The sequence below is a fragment of the Diadema setosum genome, chromosome 3 (genome assembly GCF_964275005.1).
Source record: "Diadema setosum chromosome 3, eeDiaSeto1, whole genome shotgun sequence".
Lineage (NCBI taxonomy): Eukaryota > Metazoa > Echinodermata > Echinoidea > Diadematoida > Diadematidae > Diadema > Diadema setosum.
The window spans coordinates 25076058-25093890 of NC_092687.1; positions in this window are offsets into that span (position 1 = coordinate 25076058).

The window sequence follows — 17833 nt, forward strand, 5'->3', positions numbered from 1 at the left end:
ATGAAAAAACAAACAAACAAACAAACAAATCAAACACACACACACACACACACAACAAAACAGCGAGGAGATGTGTGTGGGTCACTAACGCTTCTCAGGCGAACACTATACGAATAGTATAAAGGGATGATGGTTGTACTGATAGAGAAAGATCTGAACAAATTTCATAACCTTTATGAGCTTGTGTGGCAAAATACACGAATTTTTCATCCCGGATGAAGAAGATGCTTATACGGGTGTCCCGATGTCTTCGCGGATTGTTCCGGAATGAATACGGAGGCAACACGGAAAAGCCGGTGCCTACAATGAAGGAATACGAAGGCTACGCGGAGTAGACGGTGTCAACAAGGAATAGTTCGTATTGATTTTCATCCGTAACTAAGCAAGCTTTTTTTTTTTTCCGCGGACATGCCGGATGAGCAAGGATAATGCCGGATGACTTCACGGAGTCAACACGGCCATGCCGGAAACAGTACGGTTGATCCCGGATCGACGATCCGTGGTCATCTGTGATGCGATCCGTGAAAGTGTAAAAGGGGCTTTAGAGCCCACATTATGAGCATCATATGTGCACGCCCTTGTTTTCTACTTTGTACACCGAGTTATGTTCACGACATGCACAAACTGTGGAACTTTGCCACTGGGGCGCTATGATTATTTTGGAAGTCCAGATATTGCTGCACAAAAATAGTAAATGTACAAATTGAAAATTATTGTATTCAACTTTCTTGGCCTGCTGTGCAGCAGATTTGAAGAAATACCATAGTGTTGTCTGACAGCTATGACTTCATATGGGATCCAAAAGGCACGACATTAAAATTGATCACGCATAAAAGCAAGTATTCAAGAACTGAGAAGATAATCATCATGCATATTTTCTTCTCACGCCTTGGATAGGTATTTCTCTAATTTCAATAGAGCAAAATAGTTATCTAGAAAATAATTTTGTTAATGTTACTAGAATACTAGATCCAATTCCGAATCCTCAATATATCTTTTTCAAGGTGAAATTGTCTCTTTATTTCCCCATTCTTCTTTCTCCCTTTTTCCCCTAACCCGCTTTTCGTTATCTCTTTTTTTTTCTTTCATCATTTTTGTTGTTGTTGTGATGATTCATTATTTTGTAACCATCGATCTCTTTAGTTGTGTTGTGATTTATTTGGTTTTGTTTTGTTTTGTTTTGTTTTTTTCGGCCGGGGGCATTTTGTTTTCTCCCCATTATTGAACTTTTCCATTTCCATCTTCTTCTTCTTTTGTAAATTTCATTATTAGTTTTGGAGTTTTTTTTTTTTTTTTTTTTATATTTGAGTATATGAATATAAGAACGACCCAAGTCCAATTTTTGGCCAAATTTAGTTTGACATGGGAAATTGTAGCTTATGCATGGACTCATGTTGTGTATAAATGATAAATCCTAATTACCCCCGGAAGTGCCTGAAATAAATGAATTAAATCTTATATGAATGTAAACATGAAGGACTTGGGTCGTTCTTACATTCATATTATAGCGCCCTCTCTCATCCTTCTCTCATCTCTATAGCAGAATATCATGTGTATGAATCAAAGAACGACCCAAGTCCATATGAATCAAAGAACGACCCAAGTCCATCACACAAAATGGCCTCTCCACAATTAATGTTAATGTTAATTGTCATAATAATATATGTTCTAAATTGTATATACAATGTTGCTTTCCCATCACAGTTAAATAGAATATTTTTGGACAAATAAAAAAAAATATGAAGTTTTTTTAAGTTTACTTGAAATGGTCATCCATGGACTTGGGTCGTTCTTATATTCATATACTCATTTATGTTCTCTCTTTTTGTTTTCTTTTCGATGACAGACAATGATACTGGTCATGACCTGATATTTCATCCGACGCCTGGCAGCAGTTTCCATTGGTGCATGAATGCAGTGAAAATATATAGATTTGTATTCTTACGTACATCCATATTATGAAGCAAATGATGAACTGTTCAACACCCAATCCACTAGAAAAGGATCAAACAAGTGATATTAATCGCGTATGAAACTGCAATTACGTGCATTGCCCACTAATCTATTGTTAATTTTGTGTTGTCCGTGAAGACGTTGTAACGGAACCTCCACATGAAGCTCGATTTTCCTACGCCCAAGTCGCCCATGACCAACTTCTTGTAGTGAATGCCAGGAGTTTGTAGCTGCAGGAACTGGCGATATAGGCACCTCAATATAATGATATTCTATTGGTTAAAACAATTCCATATTTCATGTATACTAGAAAAAACAACAACAAAAGAGACAGAGAAAGAATGACATCCGTATTAATATTCTAGATTACAGTTGACATTATCTGCATTGATATTTTCATTGATAACAGTAAAAACAAAGATAAATGCAGCGTCTGATTGTTAAGTACTTGAGTTTCCTCTCCCACCCTACAATCTCATCCAGTCTCTCCTCCACTTACCTTTACATTAATATTATTTATTCTATCTCCGTTTTATTACGGGTTCCATTAGTCAACAGTGTTTGCCGAATTCGTTCATCTCTTTGGATCCACGAATCTTTACTTGTCTCTCCTATCTCCATGATTTTCCAACCTTCAACCCCTCCCTCGTTCCCCTCCATTCTATTTCATCCTTCTCATCCAAACGATGTCCGAACATCTTACTTGATTCTCAAACTATTCTTCCTTACCACTCTCGTGGTTCCCTTTTCTCCCGTCCTTACTAGTACAACCTTTTAGCCCATCACTGTTCCCAATTCTTGTGCCCGCTTTACAACCCCCATATGTCGCTTCCCTCTTCAGTTCTCTCTTCTTTCTTTTAAGTTTTTCCTCTGCCAAGGAACGATCCGGATAACAAGTATTTACACATATTTGTTTGTTTTTGTTTGTTTGTTTTTGTATTCGTGTTTTTAATTGATTGATTGATCGATCGATCGACTGAATGATTAATTCATTGACTGACGGATTGATTACTACATTTCTGCATTTCCCTCGTACATCAACGTGTGAAGATAATTGATTGAACAAAGTTATTGAGTTTTGTTTTCATCTAACATTTGAAACAGGTGGCGCAAGTGATTAACTAAAATACACTGGATTGGACTCACATTAACGGAGGACAACAGGAGTGTATAATTCGATAAGTGGTCAATTGCACCAGAGTTATACTTTACACATATGTTCCCACATGTTATTTCATTCTAGTTTCTTTGACGTAAACGTGATATTATCCAAATGAGTATTCGTTGATATTCTTATGTTTCAATTTGGAGCCGCCTCTACAATGTTATCTTCTGCTGCTGCCAGGCATCGTTCCATTCACCGCTCTGTTGAATCTTGTATACTTTGACTTGAAACTCTTGCCTGCATGGATTACTCAAAGGTAGCCCTACCATGAAGTACATAGTAGGACAGCAGGGAGCTGACCTGTTAAAAACAAATGATGGGATCTACAGTTCAAGTTTGTCTTCCCAGATGTTACTGTGAACTTTTCAATAAACACGGTAAATCTTTATAATGTTAACCAAAGCTGTTCTCTTTGATTTTTTTTTTCATGAAGCACCGTCTACTTACTTTTATAAGATAATGATTCTGTTTTGATTGTATCATTTCATTTGAGGTTTACATTATCACGTTGGTTCGTGTCTGTGTTCGTTTTGATGAATTATTTATGTTTTTGTCAGATATTATTGCTTGCAATCCTGTAAGAGAAGCCAGAAAGATGTTCGAGTTGCAAAAGCAACATGCCAAAAAGATAGACAAAATGACATATCTATGGGATACATTATGCACAGATGTGTCCACAAAACAGGTCCATCAGGAATCTTTCAGATGTAAAGAAAAGCAATGAAAAAAGTAGAGTTCTCAAGTTTCCCTGGTTAACAACTCATTCCGTTGAGGTTCTTCGAGTTTCGCAGTGGATTATGTGGTGCCTCATTTTTTTGTGACTTTTTTATACTCTAGTCCACATTCTCGTCCAACTTCCACTCGTTACTCGTACCCCTCAATATCTCTTTCTGCTCTATTAGTCTATGCATTCTTGTTCAATATCTCTCGCACATTCCGTTTTTGCTCTTACCCACGACCTCAGTCTCCACTTCTTTTTTGCCCATCTCTCACCCTCTGTACGCGTCTTCTCTCCCTTGTTGGTCCTGGTTTATTCCATAATATATGTTTGACTATGACTGACCACAAGTATTCCTGCAACTGACAATTTGCTTTTGTCATAATTTGTTAATTCGTTCAAGCTTTTTCAATTACAAATCAACGCATAGACCGCATGTTTTCAGGTAGGTATAAAATATCACGGGAGACAATATTAACCTTGATTGATAGCGTGATATGTCATACAAGTTCACATGAGAATAAACCATTGCAAACAGTACAAAGGATTAAATGTGACTCAACTACACATTGTCCAACTTGACATGACAAGAAGAAACACTTTAGCACTTCACATTCACATTGTATTTTAATACGCGATAACAGACACATTGCACAAAACGAAGACTTTCTGAGCTTGTGTTTCCATTTTGGTTTGGGTATATTTCGTACTGGAATATTATACAAGAAGAGAACAAAATCTAAAAAAGACATATTCTTTATACGACGGCCAATGCTTAGTTAAGAAGTGCATAACAGTAACGCGCTGCGGCCATAAATTCTTATCGAACACAATATTTTATTATTGTGAAAAACATATTTGCAGTAGCTTTTTAACAACAACAACAACACTTTTTTCCTCTTGGTATGTATCTGCATTGTATAGCTGAGCAACATTTCATATTCAAATTAACAGTAGAGAGATGATAACAGACAGTCCTGCAATTAGAATAGCTCACGGTCCCGAAAACATCCAACAAAGTTATTCTTTCTTTGCTTTCCCTTAATTGTTATGTACACATTGTCTTGTGTGTTCGCATGAAGTGTCTGTGTACCAACCGTCAAAATTCATCAAGATTGGGAAAGCACTTGCTGCTCATGCTGACGATCATGATTCTCTTGTTTGTTCGTAAATTTCATTAGCGATGCGGTTCTCCGATGTATATCCGAAAACCTATCCACTTGTGTGGAGTATTTTATCATACACATATGTGTGTCTCGTGTCTGATATTGTAGGCATATTCAGACTGACAAAGAGGAGACAATTCATTTGTTCTGTTGGTCATATTGTGATAAAGTACGACATTAGTAATTTGTTGATATCTAATTTTGCCTACATGAATAGTAGACATGAGCACACGCACATACACACACACGCGCGCACACAAAAAGCACGAATCACAACAAAACAGAAATGTATTGATCCTAATTTTGTTCACGTGAAAAATGTGAATAATGTAGTCATATCCTCTCGTCAGCACGTCATTATATTTCTAATTGATAACATCTATCGCAAGATTGACTAAAAATAAAGAATATCCATTTATGTCATCGTGGTACCCTTACATACAACGTATTACAACATATTTGTAATAAGTACATTTGTATCTTCATGTGTCTTGTCGACTCGTAAGTTCGTAATAATTTTCATATCCAATCTTTAAAGGATAAAAGGTCTTAGGTAATATATGGCTGGGGCTGCACTGATTCTTCTCTATGTTAAAAAAACTACAAACTATATCAAAAACATCGAAATCCCAGACTTTTAAGATGATTAATGTAAATAGATACATTTACAAATACGTATTTAAAGGTACATATTCTATACATAATAATTATCATATGACATTCACCAAGTATAATTGAATAAACATCGTATATTCATGATGAAGTAATCACAATAATGTTAACACATTTTCTTCGTTGAAACAATGACGCAAAATCAAATGCCATTTATCGGTATGTATTTGCTCTTAGTCCCCTCATCAATTGCAAAGATAATCGCTCGTACATCTACATACAAAGTCTAAAGAAACTTTCAAATATATCAGCTTTGTGAATGAGATATAAGAAGATACGCATATAAAAGAATAATGCCTACTCTATATTCAAAATTTGCTTTGGATCTTAAAAAAAAAAAAAAAAAAAAAAAAAAAAAAACTTACATAAGTTCATATTCTCATATATCAGAACAAAAGTTCCGAACCATACCAATTACCTCACTCGTGTGTCATGTGTCATATTGATTCGTATGATAGTGATAATTTCCATGACCAATATTTAAGGTATATGAGCAGTGCATGTACCATTATTTACCTGTTTAAAGTACACTCTGGTTCCAGCACTGATCCATCTCTGCGTAAAAACATATTGACATATACACTATAATACAACCACGTAAATTCGAAATATTTAATGTAGGCCTAAATATAAAAGTATATTCACATGTTCATGTAGGCCTACAAGTTATAAAACATGTATCCGAGTGCCATCACTATAATCATTGTATTTCATATAGAGTATGAGGATAGTGTAAACAAATTATCTTCGTTGAAACAATTGCACAATATCAAATGTCATTTATATCAGTAAGTTCTTGCTTCTAGTCCCCGCTAGTCGGGTTCAGAAATATTCACGTATGGACTGTCGAAGTCCAAATACAACTTGCTTCAACAACGGAATCATTTTCTGTTGAGAAGAGCATGTCATTATATCGTAATCTTCCGCATCAGTACCATCTGTAAGTTTAATTACAACATCGCATATGGGTATCTGAATGCATGCATGTGCTTGACCAGATTACTCAGAAAATGATTGTGGTTGCACTTGTGATGTACTGTAATGGACATTCGTACCTGTGTCATTATCAGAATTCACATATCCATATCAATTATTATGTATGAACATACATACATATAATATAGACTATGGTTAATGGTGACGGAATGACTTGAAAAGAGAAATCTCGCGTATATTTACATGTCAAATGTAAAGCAAATTTCAAATGTATCCGCTTTGTAAATGAGACTTACAAAAAAAAAAAAGAACACTTACCAAAATACACAGTGTCTATGTTCGACAGTTTCCTTTGACTTCAGTTGGCTTTCATAAGTTCACATTTTTATATTCCATAAAGAAAATTCTCAAACCATTACTTTTCTTGACTCGTAAGATAGTAACAATGTTCATGATCAATCTTTAAAGTATAACAGTGCATTAAAAATGTCTTAGATAACATCTGACTCCAGCTGCAATGATCCTTCTCTCCGTAAAAAAAAAGCTATTTACAAAGTGTAATACAAACATGGAAATCCCAGACCTTTAAAATCATTAATGTAAAAAGAAGCATTCATATACACGTTAGGTACATACTTTATACATTATGATAATGACATTCACCAAGTATCTTACATAAACATTGTATATTCAGGGTAAAATAATAAGCATTTTGTTAACAAAAATATCATTTATTAATATGTCTTTGCTTTCTTCTTTTTAGCACCCTCATCAGTTGCAAAGACAGTCGTGCGTACGCGTACGTACACAATTTAAAGGAAATTGCATATGTATTAGCTTTATGAATAGGCCTAAGATATACGAAGAGTCACATACACTGAAAAAAAATGCCTCCTGTATATTCGAAAGTTCCTTTAGACCTTGAATGACTTTATATAAGTTCACATTCTCATATAATAGCAAAAGTTCAGAACCATAACGAATCAAGTCACTCTTGTATCATTTGTCATGTTGAATGGTATGGTAATGATAACTTCCATGACCAATATTTAAGGATTATAAGCAGTTCATGAACAATGATTTACCTCTTACGTACTGTACAATCTAGCTTCAGCACCGATCCATCTCTGCGTAAAAACATACTGACATATAATAATACACGCACGTTAATTTGAAATTCATAATATCATATATGTAGGCCTATGCAAGTACATTCGCATATTCATGTAGGGGTACATGTTATACAACATATATCCGGGTACCATCATATCACATTCGGGTACCATCACCATCACAGAGTATGAGGATAGTGATAACAAATTATCTTCGTTGAAACTATGACACAATATCAAATGTATATATCAGTAGGGTCTTGCTCCTAGTCCCCGCTAATCGGGTTCAAAAATATTCACGTATGCACTGCCGAAGTCCAAATACAACTAACTCTATCTTTTACAACGGAATCATATTCTGTTGAGAAAGCTTGTCATTATACCGTACTCCCCCGTATCAGTACCACCTGCAGGTTTAATTACGATATCGCATATAGGAATCTGAACGCATGAATGTGTTTGACCAAATTACTAGGAAAATTCTTGTGGTTGTACTTGTGCTGCACTGTAATGTACATTCGTACTTTTGTCATTATCAGAATTTACACATCCATATATCAATTATAAATACACAGACTATCGTAAATGGTGATGGCATGACTTGAAAAGAGAAATATCGCGTGTATTTACATTTCAAATTTAAAGCAAATTACAAATGTATCCGCTTTGTGAATGAGACTTACAAAGACACACTTACCAAAATACACAATGTCTTTATTCTAAAGTTTCCTTTGACGTTAATGGGTTCACAGTTTCATATTCAATGAAAACAATTTTTGAACCACTACTTTTGTTGACTCGTAAGATCGTAATAATTTTCATGATCAATCTTTAAAGTTTACCAGTGCATGAACAAAGTCTTAGATACTATCTCGCTCCACCTGCACTTATCCTTCTCTGCGTAAAAGCTATTTACAAACTATAATACAAACGTGGAAATCCCAAAGTTGTTAGATCAATAATGTAAATAGATGCATTTGCGTACACGTGAGGTATATTATAATGTGACATATACCAAGTATTATTACATAAATATTGTATATGGATGATAAAATGATAAGAATATTTTTTACATATTTTCTTCGTTAAAACAATGACGCACAATAAAAAAATGCCATTTATTGGTATGTCTTTACACTTAGTTTCCTCATCAGTTGCAAAGACAATCACACGTACATTTGCATACCAAATTTAAAGAAAACTTCAATTGTATCAGCTTTGTGAATGAGATGTACTCAGACACACTAACAAAAAAAAAACGCCTACTTCGAAAAATGCCTACTTCGAAAGTTCCTTTGGACCTCAATGAACTTACATTAGTTCACATTTTCATATATCATAGCAAAAGTTTCGAACCATAACGAATTAACTCACTCACGTGTCGTGTGTCACATTGATTCGTATGATAGTGACAATTTCCATGACCAATATTTAAGGTATATAAGCAGTGAATGAACAATTATTTACCTCTTAAGTACAATGGCTACAGCACTGATCCATATCTGCGTAAAAAAACATACTGGCATGCTATTATACAACCACGCAAATTTGAAATGTATGATATCATAATATGATATGAAGTACTTTTATAATTATGCCTACATTATATTATATTGTAGGCATATATAAGTACTTCATATATTCACGTAGGTCTACATTTTATATAACATGTATCCGAATACCAACACACAGTAAAGTCATTGCATATTTATCCAAGAGTATGAGGATAGTGTTAACAAATTCTCTTCGTTAAAACAATGTAACAATAACAAATGTCATTTATATCAGTAGGTTCTTGTTCCTAGTCCCCGCTAGTCGGGTTCAGAAATATTCACGTATGGACTGCCGAAGTCCAAATACAACTAGCTCTATCTGTAACAAAGGAAACATATTCTGTTGATAAAGCATGTCAATATACCGTACTTCCCCGTTTTACCATCTGCACGTTTAATTACAACATCGCATATGGCAATCTGAAGGTATGCATGTGCATGACCAAGTTACTCAGAAAATACTTGTGGGTGTACTTGTGCTGCACTGAAATGCACATTCGTACCTGTGTCATTATCAGAATGCACATATTTATACATATCAATACCAATGAACATTCGCACATAGACTTTCGTGAATGGTGACGGCATGACATGAAAAGAGAAATATCGCGTATATTCACATTTCAAATCTAAAGCAAATTTCAAATGTATCCGCTATGTGAATGGGACTTACAAAGATACACTTCCCAAAATACACAATGTCTATGTTCGAAAGATCCCTTTGACCTCAATGGGCTTACATAAGTTCACAATTTCATATTCCATAAAGAAAATTATCGAACCACTACGTTTCTTAAATTGTAAGATAGTGATAATTTTCGTGATTAATCTGTAAGTATAAACGTGCAAGAAAAAAAGTCTAGATACTATCTGGCTAAAACTTCACTGATCATCATCTGCGTAAAAAAAAATATTTACAAACTATAATACAAACAATCCTAGACCTTTAAGATCATTAACGTAAATAGATACATTCACATATACAATGTACGTTAGGTACTTACATACATAATGTCATGTGACATATAACAAGTATCATTACATAAACATCGTATATTCATTACAAAGTAATCAGAATAGTGTTAGCACAATGTCCTCGTTGAAACAATGACGCAAAATCAAATGTATAAACATACATACGTAGGTCACTATCATATATTCATATTTCAAATGTAAAGCAAATTTCAAATGTATCTGCTTTGTGAATGAGACAGTATACGAAGTAACACTAACCAACATACACAATGTCTATGTTCGAAAGTTCCCTTTGACCTCAGTTGGCTTATTATGTTAACATTTGCAAAATCCATAAAGACAATTCTCGAGCCACTACTTTTGTTGACTCGTAATATAGAAATGATTTTCAAGATCGATCTTAAAAGTATAACAGTGCATTAAAAAAAGTCTTAGATACTACCTGGCTCCTGCTGCACTGATCCTTCTCTGCGTTAAAACTATTTACAAACTATAATACAAACATAGAAATCCCAGACTTATAAGATCATTAATGTAAATAGTTACATTCACATATACGTAAGGTACATATTTTATACATAATATGATATCCTGCCAGAGATTAACGTCACATGCGCAGCACTTTGTAGCATTTCCAAGACTGCAATTAATAGGCAAATACTATGCAGTTTGAACAAAACGACATCAAAACAAATGACGTGACCAATGAAATTTTGTTCTCATCGTAAGTAGCTATCCTACACATTAAGACAGTTTACAGTACGAAACATCGACATCAACAAACACGGAAATGGACTCCACAGCATAACAATGCAGTTGCGATAATTCAAGAGTCATAATTCAAGAATTGACATATTGATACATCACTTTGCCTACAATATGTACAAAACCATTTTTTTTGTTTCTTTCATGGAAGTGTTTTACGAGATATACAACAAATAGTAACAATGTATGCCTATATTCAATCAGTCATAATGAACCTTATCACAAGGCCCACGAGGATAGGCTCTTAGCAAATAAGTATGGCAGGGCCCTCTGATGCAGCCCTCTGTCGGAGAGCAGTGGCAACACTGAAGAGGTACCCATGATAAAGAAGATCATATTATCATTATTATTAACGGCAAAGAACAACACATATCATGGCGGCGTGGACAGCGATTTACGCATTAGTGAAAGAGAGATTGATAAAGTAATCTTTTGTTGACTTCTATGTACTTGCACATGGATATCTACATTATAATACAAACAAAATGATCTGTTTCACATCAAATCCACAATAACGTGTACATGGATGATTCATTCTTCTTATGTCATAATCTTGCAGAAGTAACGGAAAAAGAAAGAAAAAACCGGTGCTGAACTTTTTCGTTTAGTTCATAATACAGTATAATCTCTTCTATAATTATGTACAGATCAGTGTGTAATAAATAGCCTACATTGATATAGAGTCAGATCCACCACACATTTTCATTTGACGTGTAATCTTTGAAACATAGTGTGTAATAAACTTACACATTATCTTATAGTCTGTTTCCGAGCGAGTAATTACAACTCACTTCCAAACGAGTGGTCTTGCTAACCCCGCTTGATTATCAGGAGATTGATTGCATTCAAAATGTCTTAGTCAATACACAATGACACTTCTTCTTGGTCATTAGACAAAGAATGGGGTTAGCAAAAAGATCGGCCAAACTCCGTTGATAGATAAAAACGATTTCACATATTCTTGAAAAAGGAACAGACAAAAACGAAATGGAACTTTGCACAAGTATACTGCAAGTGTACGGTCAATGCTATGCATGGTTCCATTCACCGTTTTGTGGGATTTTACTTTGGCTTTAAGGGCCTGCATGGACTATTCGGAGGTAGCCCTCAATATTAGTATGACTGAGATGTTCATACAAAAAGAGGAAAAATTACTGGACCTCAAGGGTGTGCTCTCAGATATAATTCTGACCTACTACAAAAAAAGATAATATAAAGACAAAAATATGATATACCGCCCTCTATCTTGTGTAAGAAAAAACAGATTGTCATCACCGTAATATTGAAGTCGGTTTTTTTTTTTCTGATGAAATATTACTGTTTGTTCTGAAAATGTTTAATGAGAGGCTAATAGAGTTAAGAACAAGATGTTTAGATTAAAAAAAGTAAGTTAATAATATACATTAGATACAGATGTCGCAAAAGTCTCAGTCATTACGTCCTCAGATCTAAAAAGAATGGCAAGAAAAGCTACAATATAAATTACCCTTGTTAACAATGAGCCCATTTTTCTTTGAGGCTCTACGAGTCTCGTTGGGGAGTAGTTCATAATGAGGATCATCTGTATTCTACTATGCCTCTACTCTCTCCAGTATTCTGGTTCCCCATCTACTCGTATCCCTTCTTGTTCAAAGTTTTCTTTTGTTCCCCGATGTCTTCTGTCTCGTTTCTCGCCCAGTGATTTTTTTCGGCCCTCCAATCAATGTCGTCACCCTCCCCTTCCCTTTCGCCCATCTCTCCAGCTTTTTATGTGTCTTCTCTCCATTGTTTGTAGCTGGTTTGCCAATCCCGTAATAACTCTGTGACCCCTCTTCATGACGTTCAGCCTGGTTAAGTTATCCTCTGATGTCTTGACGTCATCCTCTTGTCTGTCCGTTTCTCTCTCCTGGTTCTCTCTAGAAACTAAACTCCTCGATTATGATGTCTGCTCGATTCAGGTTCGTTGGGAGAAGGGAAACTGCCTTCTACCAAAAACTATGGCCTGTTCCTTGACCTCTCTCACCTTCTTGCTGCGGCTACCTCTGCGTCTCTGTGTCAGAGAGTGTAAAGACATTGCTAAGAGATGACATTGTATTTTCATATTCAAGGATGTCATCATGGGCTTCTGCTTTGATTTTCTTACTGACCCTCTATCTCTTTGATGAGTGTGTTTGTTGTTTTCTACTCTCTAAAAAAAAAATCGAGTGAAATCACTCTTGAAGGAGTGAATACAAAAAGGAGTGAATTTATAGTGAAATTGGAGTGAATTTCGAGCGAAAATGTTCATTTTCACTCGTTTTGGAGTGATCCCTGAGGTCACACCAAAAAGAGTGAAAATGAACATTTTCACTCAAAATTCACTCCAATTTCACTCTAAATTCATTCTTTTTTGTATTCACTCCTTCAAGAGTGAATATTTTCACTCGATTTTTTTTAGAGAGTACATCTATGCCACGATGGCTTATGATTACATTAATCTACAGATAAAATGGCCTATAGTTTACATTTCCACAGGTGTTAAAAAATCATGTTCGAAGAAACCTGTGCCTTGTGGACATGAAATTTGGAAGAGAGCAGCGGTCATTTCTAAGGTGTGAACGATTACAGTGCGGTGACTTGGACTTACTACTGTTATTGTCTTCCGTCTCCAGCGGCCCAGTTGATACTACAAAGACCGTTGGTATAATAATGCAGCTACAGCCATATCTTCTTCAAGCAGCTAAACCTACGCAGTCTTATACATTACACACATTCACATTTCAAGCATGAAGTCACAACGTATGGCAATGTCTTATCCCAAATCCGGTAGCTTACGGAGAAGGGTCACAAGGAAAGAAATAAAAAAAAAATATTCAAATTTAGATGTTACAATGCCAATTAGGATCGCAAACGAGGCCTTGCCGATCTGAATAAATCTCGGCGATATTGCTTTTTCTTTCGCAAATAACACGTTCGGGCATACTGGCGACTCAAGGAAGTTCGAGAAATGGAGTCAAAACAGTCTTAGGGTGCGTTTATCAACTCCTTTTCTCGGCAGAAACAGGTTATCCAAACAGCTTTCAAGGAATTTTTACGAGTTGATAAACGCAAAGCTGTTTTGAAAGCCCTTTAGGAAAGCCTTTTCGAAAGCCCCAAATTTGTGGCTATCCAAACAGGTTTCCTAAACAGGTTTTCAGAAACCTGTTTGTAAAAGCCTTTTGGAAGTTGATAAACGCAAAGCTGTTTTGAAACGGCTTTGTAGTCTTGTACTTCAGTACTTGTACTTCTCCTCGGGTCGAATGGCGCAATGCAGCTGTGCAGTGACAGGCCAGTTAAAAAATCGTGTTCGCGAAGAGAGTTGATAAAAGCAACTATTTTGAAAGCCGTCTCTAAAGGGCTTTGGAAAGGGCTATCGAAAGCCGTTTAAACAGGGGAAAGTTGATAAACGCAGCCAAAGTCTCATGCCGCCACTCAGAAATATTTGAAGTATGTGCTAAACTGGAGCTGCCTCACAGATAGGAAGACAATTGATTCATGTGACATTGCATCATGACTCGTCACTCTCAAAGGAAGATATGTCTTTATGATGGTAATTGCTTTTCGCCGTCCCTTCTTAGAAAACAAGCGGCACATTAATAGTACAGGCAGTCAGGGCTTTGGAAAGGGCTCTCGAAAGGGCTATGGAAAGGGCTTTCGAAAGGGCTATCGAAAGGGCTATCGAAAGCCGTTTAAACAGGGGAAAGTTGATAAACGCAGCCTCATTCGCTTTGATCTCATGCTCGAAGCCGCCGCTCAAAAATATTTGAAGTATGTGTCAAACTGCATCTGCCGCTCAGACATGTCAGATGCGAAGACAATTGACTCGTGCCTCATTGCATAATCACCAGCCACTTTCCAAGGATTATGTCTTTGTGATGATAATTACTTTTCACTATCCCTACTTACAAACGATGGGCGGTAGACGATGGTAAAGGCACGGGGATGCGCGAATAGAAATTACTCAAATATTGCTGAAATAGATATTAAAATTACTCGACTGTACGTGGATGTACGCTAATCTGACATATTAATTTATAAAGAACTATACTTGAAGATGATACCATATTAGCTTCATTTGCGGAAATAAGGAGAAAAGTGATGAAACCGGCTTTCCATGAGGGTAAAATTTAAACACTTTCACAAAATACAGCTCAGATTTACACTTTTGCACATATTTTCGAACGGAATTGAATTTTGTTTTATAATTATGCTTTATCATTAGGTGAAATTTTATTGCATTTGATATACAGCATAAACGAGCAGCATATACCCGATTTTGTTTGCATTAAAAATGAATCTTCAGATTGTTCAGAAAGATGGCGGCTTTAAGCATCGAACATCAAACGCACAAATGCATCTGTGGAATTCTTTTGTCCATCCATAGAGAACTGACAGCTGATTGAATAATTGAAGTCAGTTGTAACTCCATTTCTCGAACCTCCTTGGGCGGCTGTAGACAGGCGGACAACATGCACACGGAGCACTGGCATTCAATATAAGCCATCATTGACGGGGGAAATGGGACACTGTCAGCAAACATCTGTCTTGATCTTTAGTACATTGAGAGAAATGTGAAAAAAAAGACCCGTTCCGACTAACTCTGAACCTCTATTAGATAATTCCTTCAAATTTGGTCAAGTTCTTCCAACCATCTCGATTTCAAAACTTTTTTTTTCTTTTGGTACTATGAACATAATATTATCAACGTCAATGCCTCTTCGATGGTATTTAACATTCACAGTGGCAGTAACCAGTCGCAAACCGCCAATTTGTGTTCTGCGAACGATCTCTTTCTTCTGTCTATACTTGAGATGACAATTAGAGGAATATCTCAAAGCTAAGAATTGATATACAGTCTGTAAAAGGTTGAAAGGAAAAGTAAAATTATTAACATATTTTGGGAAAGTATAGGTGGGATAAGAAGAATTCATTTTAAATTTAACGTTAAGTCAAAATAATCTATGATTAACCTCTCAAATCAACTCTAAATCCACTTAATCTATGATTAACTTCCAAGTCCACTTGAAGTCCGTCTTATCAAGACACCCAGAGTTGACATCAACTCCAACTTCCTAAAAAATCAACACATAAGTTTTCTCAACCGCTCCAAATCTATGATTAACTTAACAGGTGATAAACATCAACTTTAAGTAGAAACAGTCTACAATCTAGGCAGACTCAATTGTAAGGCAATTTACAGAAGAAAGATGACTGTCACACTTTCCTAGTGTAGCTGGGGTCTTGTCACAAATGTTTGTCGGTTAAATGCTAACCTTTTTCTAACATTTTGTTGCGTTTCTTTCATGTAATTATGGTCTTTTCCTTGCATGAAATTCACGATCGGCACGCATTGCTTACGCGACTGCTGCACGCAAACACCCTCGACAGCTGTCGCAATCCCAGCCTGCGCGCCCGGCGCCTCGGCACGCCGTCCGCCCGCCAATCAAGCTATCGCCAGCAAGCAAGTAACCGAGTACAGTACTGGAACTGGAACCGCGTCTGTGTGTAACGCATATCTTGCCAAAGTAAAGAACCCATATGCGAGGAAACCAGTGATTTCTGACGTGCGTAAGCCTACGTAGAGCTAGTTCGGCAACAAATACTAATTAAGAGTTTAGTAGGCATATACAGAAAATGAAGAATTCATTTTAAAAAGATATCGTACGTATAGTGCAACAATTATCTCACTCCACTGATTTGTCTCACGGCGACGACAGTATTGATACCCAAAAGGCAGGAAAATTGCTTCTAAAGAGTTTGCAGGAAAATGAGCTGGTCCACTATAGTGTATGTGGTGTTTCACGGGAGGAATATCATTCCTTATATAGTACTCCCAACTTGGTATAAGTCTTCAGGATGGGACCATCGAATGAAAACATTCCGAAGCATACAGGTAGATACTAAAAACAACAACATACATACCAGTGTATTGCCTCCTCACTGGTCATGTCAGCGAGCCACTGGTTTAACGGTTTGCCATTGACTGTAATGTTCTCAATCTGTAGCAGGTACATTATAACAAAACAGTATTGGGGGCGATGAGAATTAGGCGTTTCACTTTTTGCGAGAGACCAAGAAAACACTTTTGATACAGTACAGAGCATAGCATTTTAAGAGGTATCCTAAGTTTATTTGATGAAAATTGGGTTTGGAATGACTCAAACATCCCAAAAACAAAGTAAAACAAAACGATCGTAATAAAGTGTGGGTCCCACACTTTGTTAGAGCCACTCTTTTTTTTTTCTTTTTTTGGGGGGGATATCTCAGCCATTTCAAGACTAAATTATTTTCATCAATGAAACGTTGAATTCCTCATAGAATTACATGCTCTTTCATACTCCATAAGGAGTATTTTCTCATTATCTCACCCAAAAATGCTAGAAACCTGAAATTAGGTCTCAATGAAAACTGTGCGATCCTTTTAAGCGACAAATATATGAACAGCATGTCTAATTACGTATCAAAATAATAGATCTATTTTATTTTCTTTCTATTGAATATAGATTTCTGCATTTCAACTTTTCACTCTATTACCCTGTTTTGTTGAGGAATAGTACAGCTTGTTGGATCTATTGCCTCTTTATTTTGACACAATGTTGACACTACACTCGCTTACGGACTAGTGTTTGTAATGAAGGGAAAATTGGAATTCCGGGTGATGTAAATGCTTTTTGAACTATCATGTTTGCCATTTCTTCCTCATTTTCCTCGTCTAGTTAAACTATTATTAGGAATCAAACTGGAAATATGGTTATATTGTCCTTTCCCCGGGAGGATAAATATCAGAAAACATTTCCGTCGCAAAGACCGCAAAGACTTCT